A 15,000-nucleotide genomic window follows, 5' to 3' on the forward strand; every position below is an offset into this window, starting at 1 on the left:
GACAGAGGGACTTTGAAAATTTTCCTGCACTCATGGTCATCCTACGAGGACACTTTGAAAATAAACACGACACTCTGGTCATCCTGTGGAGAGAGGACAAGAGGGTGGATCACGGTGGGACTGCCGTGACCCTAAGCTACTATTGAGGCATCAACCTGGGATGAGCTGGGGTCTGACATCCCCCTGTTGCCATGGAGGTCTAAAGGATGACCATTAGTTGTGGTTCTCGCCCCGGGACTTGGGTCAGAGTACAGCCGAAGTGGAGCACTTGTGTCGGACTAGGGAGGCTGTGCCGTGCCCCCTGGAGGTCTAAAGGATGACCAGTAGTTGTGGTTCTCGCCCCGGGACTTGGGTCAGAGTATAGCCCAAGTGGAGCACTTGTGTCGGCCTAGGGAGGCTGTGCCGGGCCCCCTGGAGGTCTAAAGGATGACCATGAGGTCAAAAGGATGACCAGTAGTTGTGGTTCTCGCCCCGGGACTTGGGTCAGAGTATAGCCCAAGTGGAGCACTTGTGTCGGACTAGGGAGGCTGTGCCGTGCCCCCTGGAGGTCTAAAGGATGACCAGTAGTTGTGGTTCTCGCCCCGGGACTTGGGTCAGAGTATAGCCCAAGTGGAGCACTTGTGTCGGACTAGGGAGGCTGTGCCGTGCCCCCTGGAGGTCTAAAGGATGACCAGTAGTTGTGGTTCTCGCCCCGGGACTTGGGTCATAGTATAGCCCAAGTGGAGCACTTGGGTCGGACTAGGGAGGCTGTGTCGTGCCCCCTGGAGGTCTAAAGGATGACCAGTAGTTGTGGTTCTCGCCCCGGGACTTGGGTCAGAGAATAGCCCAAGTGGGACACTTGTGTCGGACTAGGGAGGCTCTGCCGTGCCCCCTGGAGGTCTAAAGGATGACCAGTAGTTGTGGTTCTCGCCCCGGGACTTGGGTCAGAGTATAGCCCAAGTGGAGCACTTGTGTCGGACTAGGGAGGCTGTGCCGTGCCCCCTGGAGGTCTAAAGGATGACCATTAGTTGTGGTTCTCGCCCCGGGACTTGGGTCAGAGTACAGCCCAAGTGGAGCACTTGCGTCGGACTAGGGAGGCTGTGCCGGGCCCCCTGGAGGTCTAAAGGATGACCAGTAGTTGTGGTTCTCGCCCCGGGCCGTGGGTCTGAGTATGGCCCAAGTGGGACACTTGTGTCGGACTAGGGAGGCTCTGCCGTGCCCCCTTGAGGTCTAAAGGATGACCAGTAGTTGTGGTTCTCGCCCCGGGACTTGGGTCATAGTATAGCCCAAGTGGGACACTTGTGTCGGACTAGGGAGGCTCTGCCGTGCCCCCTTGAGGTCTAAAGGATGACCATGAGGTCAAAAGGATGACCAGTAGTTGTGGTTCTCGCCCCGGGACTTGGGTCAGAGTATGGCCCAAGTGGTGCACTTGTGTCGGTCTAGGGAGGCTGTGCCGGTCCCCCTGGAGGTCTAAAGGATGACCAGTAGTTGTGGTTCTCGCCCCGGGACTTGGGTCAGAGTATAGCCCAAGTGGAGCACTTGTGTCGGACTAGGGAGGCTGTGCCGGGCCCCCTGGAGGTCTAAAGGATGACCAGTAGTTGTGGTTCTCACCCCGGGTCGTGGGTCCGAGTCTGGCCCGAGTAGAGCACTTTGGTCGGCTACCGGGGGGTGTGCCGTGCCCCCTGGAGGTCTAAAGGATGACCAGTAGTTGTGGTTCTCGCCCCGGGACTTGGGTCAGAGTATAGCCCAAGTGGAGCACTTGTGTCGGCCTAGGGAGGCTGTGCCGGGCCCCCTGGAGATCTAAAGGATGACCATGAGGTCAAAAGGATGACCAGTAGTTGTGGTTCTCGCCCCGGGACTTGGGTCAGAGTATAGCCCAAGTGGAGCACTTGTGTCGGCCTAGGGAGGCTGTGCCGGGCCCCCTGGAGGTCTAAAGGATGACCAGTAGTTGTGGTTCTCGCACCGGGACTTGGGTCAGAGTACAGCCCAAGTGGAGCACTTGTGTCGGTCTAGGGAGGCTGTGCCGGGCCCCCTGGAGGTCTAAAGGATGACCATGAGGTCAAAAGGATGACCAGTAGTTGTGGTTCTCGCCCCGGGACTTGGGTCAGAGTATAGCCCAAGTGGAGCACTTGTGTCGGACTAGGGAGGCTGTGCCGTGCCCCCTGGAGGTCTAAAGGATGACCAGTAGTTGTGGTTCTCGCCCCGGGACTTGGGTCAGAGTATAGCCCAAGTGGAGCACTTGTGTCGGCCTAGGGAGGCTGTGCCGGGCCCCCTGGAGGTCTAAAGGATGACCATGAGGTCAAAAGGATGACCAGTAGTTGTGGTTCTCGCCCCGGGACTTGGGTCAGAGTATAGCCCAAGTGGAGCACTTGTGTCGGACTAGGGAGGCTGTGCCGTGCCCCCTGGAGGTCTAAAGGATGACCAGTAGTTGTGGTTCTCGCCCCGGGACTTGGGTCAGAGTATAGCCCAAGTGGAGCACTTGTGTCGGACTAGGGAGGCTGTGCCGTGCCCCCTGGAGGTCTAAAGGATGACCAGTAGTTGTGGTTCTCGCCCCGGGACTTGGGTCATAGTATAGCCCAAGTGGAGCACTTGGGTCGGACTAGGGAGGCTGTGTCGTGCCCCCTGGAGGTCTAAAGGATGACCAGTAGTTGTGGTTCTCGCCCCGGGACTTGGGTCAGAGAATAGCCCAAGTGGGACACTTGTGTCGGACTAGGGAGGCTCTGCCGTGCCCCCTGGAGGTCTAAAGGATGACCAGTAGTTGTGGTTCTCGCCCCGGGACTTGGGTCAGAGTATAGCCCAAGTGGAGCACTTGTGTCGGACTAGGGAGGCTGTGCCGTGCCCCCTGGAGGTCTAAAGGATGACCATTAGTTGTGGTTCTCGCCCCGGGACTTGGGTCAGAGTACAGCCCAAGTGGAGCACTTGCGTCGGACTAGGGAGGCTGTGCCGGGCCCCCTGGAGGTCTAAAGGATGACCAGTAGTTGTGGTTCTCGCCCCGGGCCGTGGGTCTGAGTATGGCCCAAGTGGGACACTTGTGTCGGACTAGGGAGGCTCTGCCGTGCCCCCTTGAGGTCTAAAGGATGACCAGTAGTTGTGGTTCTCGCCCCGGGACTTGGGTCATAGTATAGCCCAAGTGGGACACTTGTGTCGGACTAGGGAGGCTCTGCCGTGCCCCCTTGAGGTCTAAAGGATGACCATGAGGTCAAAAGGATGACCAGTAGTTGTGGTTCTCGCCCCGGGACTTGGGTCAGAGTATGGCCCAAGTGGTGCACTTGTGTCGGTCTAGGGAGGCTGTGCCGGTCCCCCTGGAGGTCTAAAGGATGACCAGTAGTTGTGGTTCTCGCCCCGGGACTTGGGTCAGAGTATAGCCCAAGTGGAGCACTTGTGTCGGACTAGGGAGGCTGTGCCGGGCCCCCTGGAGGTCTAAAGGATGACCAGTAGTTGTGGTTCTCACCCCGGGTCGTGGGTCCGAGTCTGGCCCGAGTAGAGCACTTTGGTCGGCTACCGGGGGGTGTGCCGTGCCCCCTGGAGGTCTAAAGGATGACCAGTAGTTGTGGTTCTCGCCCCGGGACTTGGGTCAGAGTATAGCCCAAGTGGAGCACTTGTGTCGGCCTAGGGAGGCTGTGCCGGGCCCCCTGGAGATCTAAAGGATGACCATGAGGTCAAAAGGATGACCAGTAGTTGTGGTTCTCGCCCCGGGACTTGGGTCAGAGTATAGCCCAAGTGGAGCACTTGTGTCGGCCTAGGGAGGCTGTGCCGGGCCCCCTGGAGGTCTAAAGGATGACCAGTAGTTGTGGTTCTCGCACCGGGACTTGGGTCAGAGTACAGCCCAAGTGGAGCACTTGTGTCGGTCTAGGGAGGCTGTGCCGGGCCCCCTGGAGGTCTAAAGGATGACCATGAGGTCAAAAGGATGACCAGTAGTTGTGGTTCTCGCCCCGGGACTTGGGTCAGAGTATAGCCCAAGTGGAGCACTTGTGTCGGACTAGGGAGGCTGTGCCGTGCCCCCTGGAGGTCTAAAGGATGACCAGTAGTTGTGGTTCTCGCCCCGGGACTTGGGTCAGAGTATAGCCCAAGTGGAGCACTTGTGTCGGCCTAGGGAGGCTGTGCCGGGCCCCCTGGAGGTCTAAAGGATGACCATGAGGTCAAAAGGATGACCAGTAGTTGTGGTTCTCGCCCCGGGACTTGGGTCAGAGTATAGCCCAAGTGGAGCACTTGTGTCGGACTAGGGAGGCTGTGCCGTGCCCCCTGGAGGTCTAAAGGATGACCAGTAGTTGTGGTTCTCGCCCCGGGACTTGGGTCAGAGTATAGCCCAAGTGGAGCACTTGTGTCGGACTAGGGAGGCTGTGCCGTGCCCCCTGGAGGTCTAAAGGATGACCAGTAGTTGTGGTTCTCGCCCCGGGACTTGGGTCATAGTATAGCCCAAGTGGAGCACTTGGGTCGGACTAGGGAGGCTGTGTCGTGCCCCCTGGAGGTCTAAAGGATGACCAGTAGTTGTGGTTCTCGCCCCGGGACTTGGGTCAGAGAATAGCCCAAGTGGGACACTTGTGTCGGACTAGGGAGGCTCTGCCGTGCCCCCTGGAGGTCTAAAGGATGACCAGTAGTTGTGGTTCTCGCCCCGGGACTTGGGTCAGAGTATAGCCCAAGTGGAGCACTTGTGTCGGACTAGGGAGGCTGTGCCGTGCCCCCTGGAGGTCTAAAGGATGACCATTAGTTGTGGTTCTCGCCCCGGGACTTGGGTCAGAGTACAGCCCAAGTGGAGCACTTGCGTCGGACTAGGGAGGCTGTGCCGGGCCCCCTGGAGGTCTAAAGGATGACCAGTAGTTGTGGTTCTCGCCCCGGGCCGTGGGTCTGAGTATGGCCCAAGTGGGACACTTGTGTCGGACTAGGGAGGCTCTGCCGTGCCCCCTTGAGGTCTAAAGGATGACCAGTAGTTGTGGTTCTCGCCCCGGGACTTGGGTCATAGTATAGCCCAAGTGGGACACTTGTGTCGGACTAGGGAGGCTCTGCCGTGCCCCCTTGAGGTCTAAAGGATGACCATGAGGTCAAAAGGATGACCAGTAGTTGTGGTTCTCGCCCCGGGACTTGGGTCAGAGTATGGTCCAAGTGGTGCACTTGTGTCGGTCTAGGGAGGCTGTGCCGGTCCCCCTGGAGGTCTAAAGGATGACCAGTAGTTGTGGTTCTCGCCCCGGGACTTGGGTCAGAGTATAGCCCAAGTGGAGCACTTGTGTCGGACTAGGGAGGCTGTGCCGGGCCCCCTGGAGGTCTAAAGGATGACCAGTAGTTGTGGTTCTCACCCCGGGTCGTGGGTCCGAGTCTGGCCCGAGTAGAGCACTTTGGTCGGCTACCGGGGGGTGTGCCGTGCCCCCTGGAGGTCTAAAGGATGACCAGTAGTTGTGGTTCTCGCCCCGGGACTTGGGTCAGAGTATAGCCCAAGTGGAGCACTTGTGTCGGCCTAGGGAGGCTGTGCCGGGCCCCCTGGAGATCTAAAGGATGACCATGAGGTCAAAAGGATGACCAGTAGTTGTGGTTCTCGCCCCGGGACTTGGGTCAGAGTATAGCCCAAGTGGAGCACTTGTGTCGGCCTAGGGAGGCTGTGCCGGGCCCCCTGGAGGTCTAAAGGATGACCAGTAGTTGTGGTTCTCGCACCGGGACTTGGGTCAGAGTATAGCCCAAGTGGAGCACTTGTGTCGGCCTAGGGAGGCTGTGCCGGGCCCCCTGGAGGTCTAAAGGATGACCAGTAGTTGTGGTTCTCGCACCGGGCCGTGGGTCTGAGTACGGCCCAAGTGGGGCACTTGTGTCGGTCTAGGGAGGCTGTGCCGGGCCCCCTGGAGGTCTAAAGGATGACCATGAGGTCAAAAGGATGACCAGTAGTTGTGGTTCTCGCCCCGGGACTTGGGTCAGAGTATAGCCCAAGTGGAGCACTTGTGTCGGACTAGGGAGGCTGTGCCGTGCCCCCTGGAGGTCTAAAGGATGACCAGTAGTTGTGGTTCTCGCCCCGGGACTTGGGTCAGAGTATAGCCCAAGTGGAGCACTTGTGTCGGCCTAGGGAGGCTGTGCCGGGCCCCCTGGAGGTCTAAAGGATGACCATGAGGTCAAAAGGATGACCAGTAGTTGTGGTTCTCGCCCCGGGACTTGGGTCAGAGTATAGCCCAAGTGGAGCACTTGTGTCGGACTAGGGAGGCTGTGCCGTGCCCCCTGGAGGTCTAAAGGATGACCAGTAGTTGTGGTTCTCGCCCCGGGACTTGGGTCAGAGTATAGCCCAAGTGGAGCACTTGTGTCGGACTAGGGAGGCTGTGCCGTGCCCCCTGGAGGTCTAAAGGATGACCAGTAGTTGTGGTTCTCGCCCCGGGACTTGGGTCATAGTATAGCCCAAGTGGAGCACTTGGGTCGGACTAGGGAGGCTGTGTCGTGCCCCCTGGAGGTCTAAAGGATGACCAGTAGTTGTGGTTCTCGCCCCGGGACTTGGGTCAGAGAATAGCCCAAGTGGGACACTTGTGTCGGACTAGGGAGGCTCTGCCGTGCCCCCTGGAGGTCTAAAGGATGACCAGTAGTTGTGGTTCTCGCCCCGGGACTTGGGTCAGAGTATAGCCCAAGTGGAGCACTTGTGTCGGACTAGGGAGGCTGTGCCGTGCCCCCTGGAGGTCTAAAGGATGACCATTAGTTGTGGTTCTCGCCCCGGGACTTGGGTCAGAGTACAGCCCAAGTGGAGCACTTGCGTCGGACTAGGGAGGCTGTGCCGGGCCCCCTGGAGGTCTAAAGGATGACCAGTAGTTGTGGTTCTCGCCCCGGGCCGTGGGTCTGAGTATGGCCCAAGTGGGACACTTGTGTCGGACTAGGGAGGCTCTGCCGTGCCCCCTTGAGGTCTAAAGGATGACCAGTAGTTGTGGTTCTCGCCCCGGGACTTGGGTCATAGTATAGCCCAAGTGGGACACTTGTGTCGGACTAGGGAGGCTCTGCCGTGCCCCCTTGAGGTCTAAAGGATGACCATGAGGTCAAAAGGATGACCAGTAGTTGTGGTTCTCGCCCCGGGACTTGGGTCAGAGTATGGCCCAAGTGGTGCACTTGTGTCGGTCTAGGGAGGCTGTGCCGGTCCCCCTGGAGGTCTAAAGGATGACCAGTAGTTGTGGTTCTCGCCCCGGGACTTGGGTCAGAGTATAGCCCAAGTGGAGCACTTGTGTCGGACTAGGGAGGCTGTGCCGGGCCCCCTGGAGGTCTAAAGGATGACCAGTAGTTGTGGTTCTCACCCCGGGTCGTGGGTCCGAGTCTGGCCCGAGTAGAGCACTTTGGTCGGCTACCGGGGGGTGTGCCGTGCCCCCTGGAGGTCTAAAGGATGACCAGTAGTTGTGGTTCTCGCCCCGGGACTTGGGTCAGAGTATAGCCCAAGTGGAGCACTTGTGTCGGCCTAGGGAGGCTGTGCCGGGCCCCCTGGAGATCTAAAGGATGACCATGAGGTCAAAAGGATGACCAGTAGTTGTGGTTCTCGCCCCGGGACTTGGGTCAGAGTATAGCCCAAGTGGAGCACTTGTGTCGGCCTAGGGAGGCTGTGCCGGGCCCCCTGGAGGTCTAAAGGATGACCAGTAGTTGTGGTTCTCGCACCGGGACTTGGGTCAGAGTACAGCCCAAGTGGAGCACTTGTGTCGGTCTAGGGAGGCTGTGCCGGGCCCCCTGGAGGTCTAAAGGATGACCATGAGGTCAAAAGGATGACCAGTAGTTGTGGTTCTCGCCCCGGGACTTGGGTCAGAGTATAGCCCAAGTGGAGCACTTGTGTCGGACTAGGGAGGCTGTGCCGTGCCCCCTGGAGGTCTAAAGGATGACCAGTAGTTGTGGTTCTCGCCCCGGGACTTGGGTCAGAGTATAGCCCAAGTGGAGCACTTGTGTCGGCCTAGGGAGGCTGTGCCGGGCCCCCTGGAGGTCTAAAGGATGACCATGAGGTCAAAAGGATGACCAGTAGTTGTGGTTCTCGCCCCGGGACTTGGGTCAGAGTATAGCCCAAGTGGAGCACTTGTGTCGGACTAGGGAGGCTGTGCCGTGCCCCCTGGAGGTCTAAAGGATGACCAGTAGTTGTGGTTCTCGCCCCGGGACTTGGGTCAGAGTATAGCCCAAGTGGAGCACTTGTGTCGGACTAGGGAGGCTGTGCCGTGCCCCCTGGAGGTCTAAAGGATGACCAGTAGTTGTGGTTCTCGCCCCGGGACTTGGGTCAGAGTATAGCCCAAGTGGAGCACTTGTGTCGGACTAGGGAGGCTGTGCCGTGCCCCCTGGAGGTCTAAAGGATGACCAGTAGTTGTGGTTCTCGCCCCGGGACTTGGGTCAGAGTATAGCCCAAGTGGAGCACTTGTGTCGGACTAGGGAGGCTGTGCCGTGCCCCCTGGAGGTCTAAAGGATGACCAGTAGTTGTGGTTCTCGCCCCGGGACTTGGGTCATAGTATAGCCCAAGTGGAGCACTTGGGTCGGACTAGGGAGGCTGTGTCGTGCCCCCTGGAGGTCTAAAGGATGACCAGTAGTTGTGGTTCTCGCCCCGGGACTTGGGTCAGAGAATAGCCCAAGTGGGACACTTGTGTCGGACTAGGGAGGCTCTGCCGTGCCCCCTGGAGGTCTAAAGGATGACCAGTAGTTGTGGTTCTCGCCCCGGGACTTGGGTCAGAGTATAGCCCAAGTGGAGCACTTGTGTCGGACTAGGGAGGCTGTGCCGTGCCCCCTGGAGGTCTAAAGGATGACCATTAGTTGTGGTTCTCGCCCCGGGACTTGGGTCAGAGTACAGCCCAAGTGGAGCACTTGCGTCGGACTAGGGAGGCTGTGCCGGGCCCCCTGGAGGTCTAAAGGATGACCAGTAGTTGTGGTTCTCGCCCCGGGCCGTGGGTCTGAGTATGGCCCAAGTGGGACACTTGTGTCGGACTAGGGAGGCTCTGCCGTGCCCCCTTGAGGTCTAAAGGATGACCAGTAGTTGTGGTTCTCGCCCCGGGACTTGGGTCATAGTATAGCCCAAGTGGGACACTTGTGTCGGACTAGGGAGGCTCTGCCGTGCCCCCTTGAGGTCTAAAGGATGACCATGAGGTCAAAAGGATGACCAGTAGTTGTGGTTCTCGCCCCGGGACTTGGGTCAGAGTATGGCCCAAGTGGTGCACTTGTGTCGGTCTAGGGAGGCTGTGCCGGTCCCCCTGGAGGTCTAAAGGATGACCAGTAGTTGTGGTTCTCGCCCCGGGACTTGGGTCAGAGTATAGCCCAAGTGGAGCACTTGTGTCGGACTAGGGAGGCTGTGCCGGGCCCCCTGGAGGTCTAAAGGATGACCAGTAGTTGTGGTTCTCACCCCGGGTCGTGGGTCCGAGTCTGGCCCGAGTAGAGCACTTTGGTCGGCTACCGGGGGGTGTGCCGTGCCCCCTGGAGGTCTAAAGGATGACCAGTAGTTGTGGTTCTCGCCCCGGGACTTGGGTCAGAGTATAGCCCAAGTGGAGCACTTGTGTCGGCCTAGGGAGGCTGTGCCGGGCCCCCTGGAGATCTAAAGGATGACCATGAGGTCAAAAGGATGACCAGTAGTTGTGGTTCTCGCCCCGGGACTTGGGTCAGAGTATAGCCCAAGTGGAGCACTTGTGTCGGCCTAGGGAGGCTGTGCCGGGCCCCCTGGAGGTCTAAAGGATGACCAGTAGTTGTGGTTCTCGCACCGGGACTTGGGTCAGAGTACAGCCCAAGTGGAGCACTTGTGTCGGTCTAGGGAGGCTGTGCCGGGCCCCCTGGAGGTCTAAAGGATGACCAGTAGTTGTGGTTCTCGCCCCGGGCCGTGGGTCTGAGTATGGCCCAAGTGGGGCACTTGCGTCGGACTGGGGAGGCTCTGCCGCGCCCCCTGGAGGTCAAAAGGATGACCAGTAGTTGTGGTTCTCACCCCGGGTCGTGGGTCCGAGTCTGGCCCGAGTAGAGCACTTTGGTCGGCTACCGGGGGGTGTGCCGTGCCCCCTGGAGCCATGGGAGTGAGCTCCAGCAGACTGGTATTTTTCGGAGAACCAGGCCCACACTCCTCAGACTTTGTGCCCAGGGACAGGCCACCAAAATCGGCCGCGGCTCGTGCACTTTGCCCCTGCGTTTCTCCCAGAACCAGAGCCGGAAAAATCCCAAAATTGATGCCCAGAGATAGTCGACTCTGCCTGGAATAGATTGCCACCCAAACCCGCCAACTCACGCTGGTTTTCCGATGGCCTCACCTACTAACCCGAGCATGGTCATCGCTCGCACCTTCCAAAACCTCCAGGGGCGCAGGCACTTTTCATTTACTGGCCATAAGGCCGACCGCCTTAAGCGTTAAGCGATAAGCGAAAGGCTTAGTTTGGACTTAGTTTTTGGAGCGACGAGGTCGCCGTTTTGTCAATTCTGAACCGATTTTCACGCGGTTTTCGACTGCCTGCGCCTGGGGAGCCGCCCAGAAGCCCCAGGCAGTGTTCTGGGTGGACTTCCGGACCGGTCCGGACCCGGTACCGGCCGGGGGAACCGCACCACGCCTCTCGGGCGTTTCTACACCGATTTTCGCGGGGTTTTCGACTGCATAGACGGGGCCACCTGCTGCAGGGCCCGAGGGAGGGCCTTACTGAGCTGGGTCCGACGCAGGGCCCGGTTCCTGGAGCCCGCTGGGGGGGGGGGGGGGTTCTCTAAGGCTCACGGCGGGCTGCTGAGGGGCCGGATCGGATGCAGACAGGCGCTCCTCTGCCCAGGTCTTTGCTCCCCTGCCCCACTAGGAATGGAAGACACACTGCCAACAGCTTCTGGAGGGTGATGGGCCCTGCTGCAGACCAGGTCCGACCCAGGTTTCAGCTATCCCACCCCGCAGGGACTTAAAGACACACTGCCATCAGCTTCTGGAGGCTGCTGAGCTCTACTATAGAGCAGGTCCGACCCAGGTTTCAGCTCCTGCAGCCCACTAGGACTTAAACACACACTGCCATCAGCGTCTGGATGGTGATGGGCCCTGCTGCAGACCAGGTCCGACCCAGGTTTCAGCTATCCCACCCCGCAGGGACTTAAAGACACACTGCCATCAGCTTCTGGAGGCTGCTGAGCTCTACTATAGAGCAGGTCCGACCCAGGTTTCAGCTCCTGCAGCCCACTAGGACTTAAACACACACTGCCATCAGCGTCTGGATGGTGATGGGCCCTGCTGCAGACCAGGTCCGACCCAGGTATCAGCTCCTGCACCCCGCAGGGAATTGAAGACACACTGCCATCAGCTTCTGGAGGCTGCTGAGCTCTGCTATAGACCAGGTCCGACCCAGGTTTCAGCTCCTGCACCCCGCAGGGAACTAAACACACACTGCCATCTGCAACTGGAGGCTGCTGAGCCCTGCTGCAGACCAGGTCCGACCCAGGTTATGGCTCTCCCACCCCCCTGGGACTTAAACACACACAGCCATCAGCTTCTGGATGGTGATGGGCCCTGCTGCAGACCAGGTCCGACCCAGGTTTCAGCTCCTCAACCCCGCAGGGACTTAAACCCACACCGCCATCAGCTTCTGGAGGGTGATGGGCCCTGCTGCGGGCCAGGTCCGACCCAGGTTTCAGCTCTCCCACCCCGCAGGGACTTAAACACACACAGCCATCAGCTTCTGGGGGCTGCTGAGCCCTGCTGCAGACCAGGTCCGACCCAGGTTTCAGCTCTCCCACCCCGCAGGGTCTTTAACACACACACTGCCATCAGCTGCTGGAGGCTGCTGAGCTCCGCTATAGACCAGGTCCGACCCAGGTTTCTGCTCCTGCACCCCGCAGGGAATGAAAGACACACTGCCATCAGCTTCTGGAGGCTGCTGAGCCCTGCTGCAGACCAGGTCCGACCCAGGTATCGGCTCTCCAACCAGGCAGAGACTTAAACACACACACACACACACACACTGCCATCAGCTTCTGGGGGCTGCTGAGCTCTGCTGTAGACCGGGTCCGACCCAGGTTTCTGCTCCTCCACCCCGCAGGGACTTAAACACACACTGCCACCAGCTTCTGGAGGGTGATGGGCCCTGCTTTAGACCAGGTCTGACCCGGGATATAGCTCTCCCACCCCGCAGGGACTTAAACACTCACTGCCATCAGCTGCTGGAGGCTGCCGAGCTCTGCTGCAGACCAGGTCCCACCCAGGTTTCTGCTCCTGCACCCCGCAGGGACTTAAACACACACTGCCACCAGCTTCTGGAGGGTGATGGGCCCTGCTGTGGACCAGGTCCGACCCGGATATCAGCTCTCCCACCAGGCAGGGACTTAAACACACACTGCAATCAGCTGCTGGAGGCTGCTGAGCTCTACTATAGACCAGGTCCGACCCAGGTTTCAGCTCTCCCACCAGGCAGTGACTTAAAGACACACTGCCATCAGCTGCTGGAGGCTGCTGAGCTCTTCTATAGACCAGGTCCGACCCAGGTTTCAGCTCTCACACCAGGCAGGGACTTAAACACACACTGCCATCAGCTGCTGGAGGCTGCTGAGCTCTGCTATAGACCAGGTCCGACCCAGGTTTCAGCTCTCCCACCAGGCAGGGACTTAAAGACACACTGCCATCAGCTGCTGGAGGCTGCCGAGCCCTGCTGCAGACCATGTCCGACCCAGGTTTCAGCTCTCCCACCAGGCAGGGACTTAGAGGCACGCTGCCATCAGCTTCTGGAGGCTGCTGAGCTCTGCCATAGACCAGGTCCGACCGAGGTTTCAGCTCTCCCACCCCGCAGGGACTTAAACACACACTGCCATCAGCTGCTGGAGGCTGCTGAGCTCTGCTATAGACCAGGTCCGACCCGGGATATAGCTCTCCCACCCCGCAGGGACTTAAACACACACTGCCATCAGCTGCTGGAGGCTGCTGAGCTCTTCTATAGACCAGGTCCGACCCAGGTTTCAGCTCTCCCACCCCGCAGGGACTTGAACACACACTGCCATCAGCTTCTGGAGGCTGCTGAGCTCTGCTATAGACCAGGTCCGACCCAGGTTTCTGCTCCTCCACCCCGCAGGGAATTAAAGACACACTGCCATCAGCTTCTGGATGGTGATGGGCCCTGCTGCAGACCAAGTCCGACCCGGGTTACAGCTCTCCCACCAGGCAGGGAATTAAACACACACTGCCATCAGCTGCTGGAGGCTGCTGAGCTCCGCTATAGACCAGGTCCGACCCGGGTTCCTGCTCCTGCACCCCGCAGGGACCAAAACACACACACTGCCATCAGCTTCTGGAGGCTGCTGAGCTCTTCTATAGACCAGGTCCGACCCAGGTTTCAGCTCTCCCACCAGGCAGGGACTTAAACACACACTGCCATCACCTTCTGCTGGCTGCTGAGCTCTGCTGCAGACCAGGTCCGACCCAGGTTTCAGCTCCTGCACCCCGCAGGGAACTAAACACACACTGCCGTCACCTTCTGCTGGCTGCTGAGCCCTGCTGCAGACCAGGTCCGACCCAGGTTTCAGCTCCTGCACCCCGCAGTGGATTAAAGACACACTGCCATCAGGTTCTGGAGGCTGCTGAGCTCTGCTGCAGACCAGGTCCGACCCAGGTTATGGCTCTCCCACCCCGCAGGGACTTAAACACACACCGCCGTCAGCTTCTGGATGGTGATGGGCCCTGCTGCAGACCAGGTCCGACCCACGTTTCAGCTCTCCCACCCCGCAGGGGATGAAACACACACTGCCATCAGCTTCTGGAGGCTGCTGAGCTCTGCTAAAGACCAGGTCCGACCCAGCTTTCAGCTCTCCCACCAGGCAGGGAGTTAAAGACACACTGTCATCGGCTTCTGGAGGGTGCTGAGCCCTGCTGCACACCAAGTCTGACCCAGGTTTCAGCTCATCCACCCCGCAGGGACCTAAACACACACTGCCATCAGCTTCTGAGTGGTAATGGGCCCTGCTGCAGACCAGGTCCGACCCAGGTTTCAGCTCCTCCACCCCGCCATCACCAGCTGGAGGCTGGCTGCTGCTCCTGCACCCTGCCATCAGCTGCTGGAGGCTTCTGTTCCTCCACCCCGCCATCAGCAGCTGGAGGCTGGCTGCTGGAGGCTGGCTGCTGCTCCTCCACCCCGCCATCACCAGCTGGAGGCTGGTTGCAGCTCCTGCACCCCGCCATCAGCTGCTGGAGGCTGCCTGCAGCCCCTGCACCCCGCCATCAGCTGCTGGAGGCTGGCTGCAGCTCCTGCACACCGCCATCAGCTGCTGGAGGCTGCCTGCAGCTCCTGCACCCCGCCATCAGCTGCTGGAGGCTGGCTGCTGCTCCTGCACCCCGCCAGCAGCTGCTGGAGGCTGGCTGCTGCTCCTCCACCCAACCATCAGCTGCTGGACGCTGGCTGCTGCTCCTGCACCCCGCCATCAGCTGCTGGAGGCTGGCTGCTGCTCCTCCACCACCCAACCATCAGCTGCTGGACGCTGGCTGCAGCTCCTCCACCCCGCCATCAGCTGCTGGTGGCTGGCTGCAGCTCCTTCACCCCGCCATCAGCTGCTGGTGGCTGGCTGCAGCTCCTTCACCCCGCCATCACCAGCTGGAGGCTGGCTGCTGCTCCTGCACCCCGCCATCAGCTGCTGGAGGCTGCCTGCAGCTCCTGCGCCCCGCCATCAGCTGCTGGAGGCTGGCTGCTGCTCCTGCACCCTGCCATCAGCTGTTCGAGGCTGGCTGCAGCTCCTCCACCCCACCATCACCAGCTGGAGGCTGGTTGCAGCTCCTGCACCCCGTCATCAGCAGCTGGAGGCTGCCTGCTGCTCCTGCACCCCGCCATCAGCTGCTGGAGGCTGCCTGCAGCTCCTGCACCCCGCCATCATTTGCTGGAGGCTGGCTGCAGCTCCTGCAACCCGCCATCAGCTGCTGGAGGCTGGCTGCTGCTCCTCCACCCCACCATGACCTGCTGGAGGCTGGCTGCAGCTCCTTCACACCGCCATCAGCTGATGGATGCTGGCTGAACGCTGGAGGCTGGCTGCTGCTCCCACACACCGCCATCAGCTCCTGGAGGCTGGCTGGCTGCTGGAGGCTGTCTGCTGCTGCTCCTCCACCCCGCCATCACCAGCTGGAGGCTGGCTGCTGGAGGCTGGCTG

Source organism: Nothobranchius furzeri, unplaced genomic scaffold (genome assembly GCF_043380555.1).
Source record: "Nothobranchius furzeri strain GRZ-AD unplaced genomic scaffold, NfurGRZ-RIMD1 Scf105, whole genome shotgun sequence".
Lineage (NCBI taxonomy): Eukaryota > Metazoa > Chordata > Actinopteri > Cyprinodontiformes > Nothobranchiidae > Nothobranchius > Nothobranchius furzeri.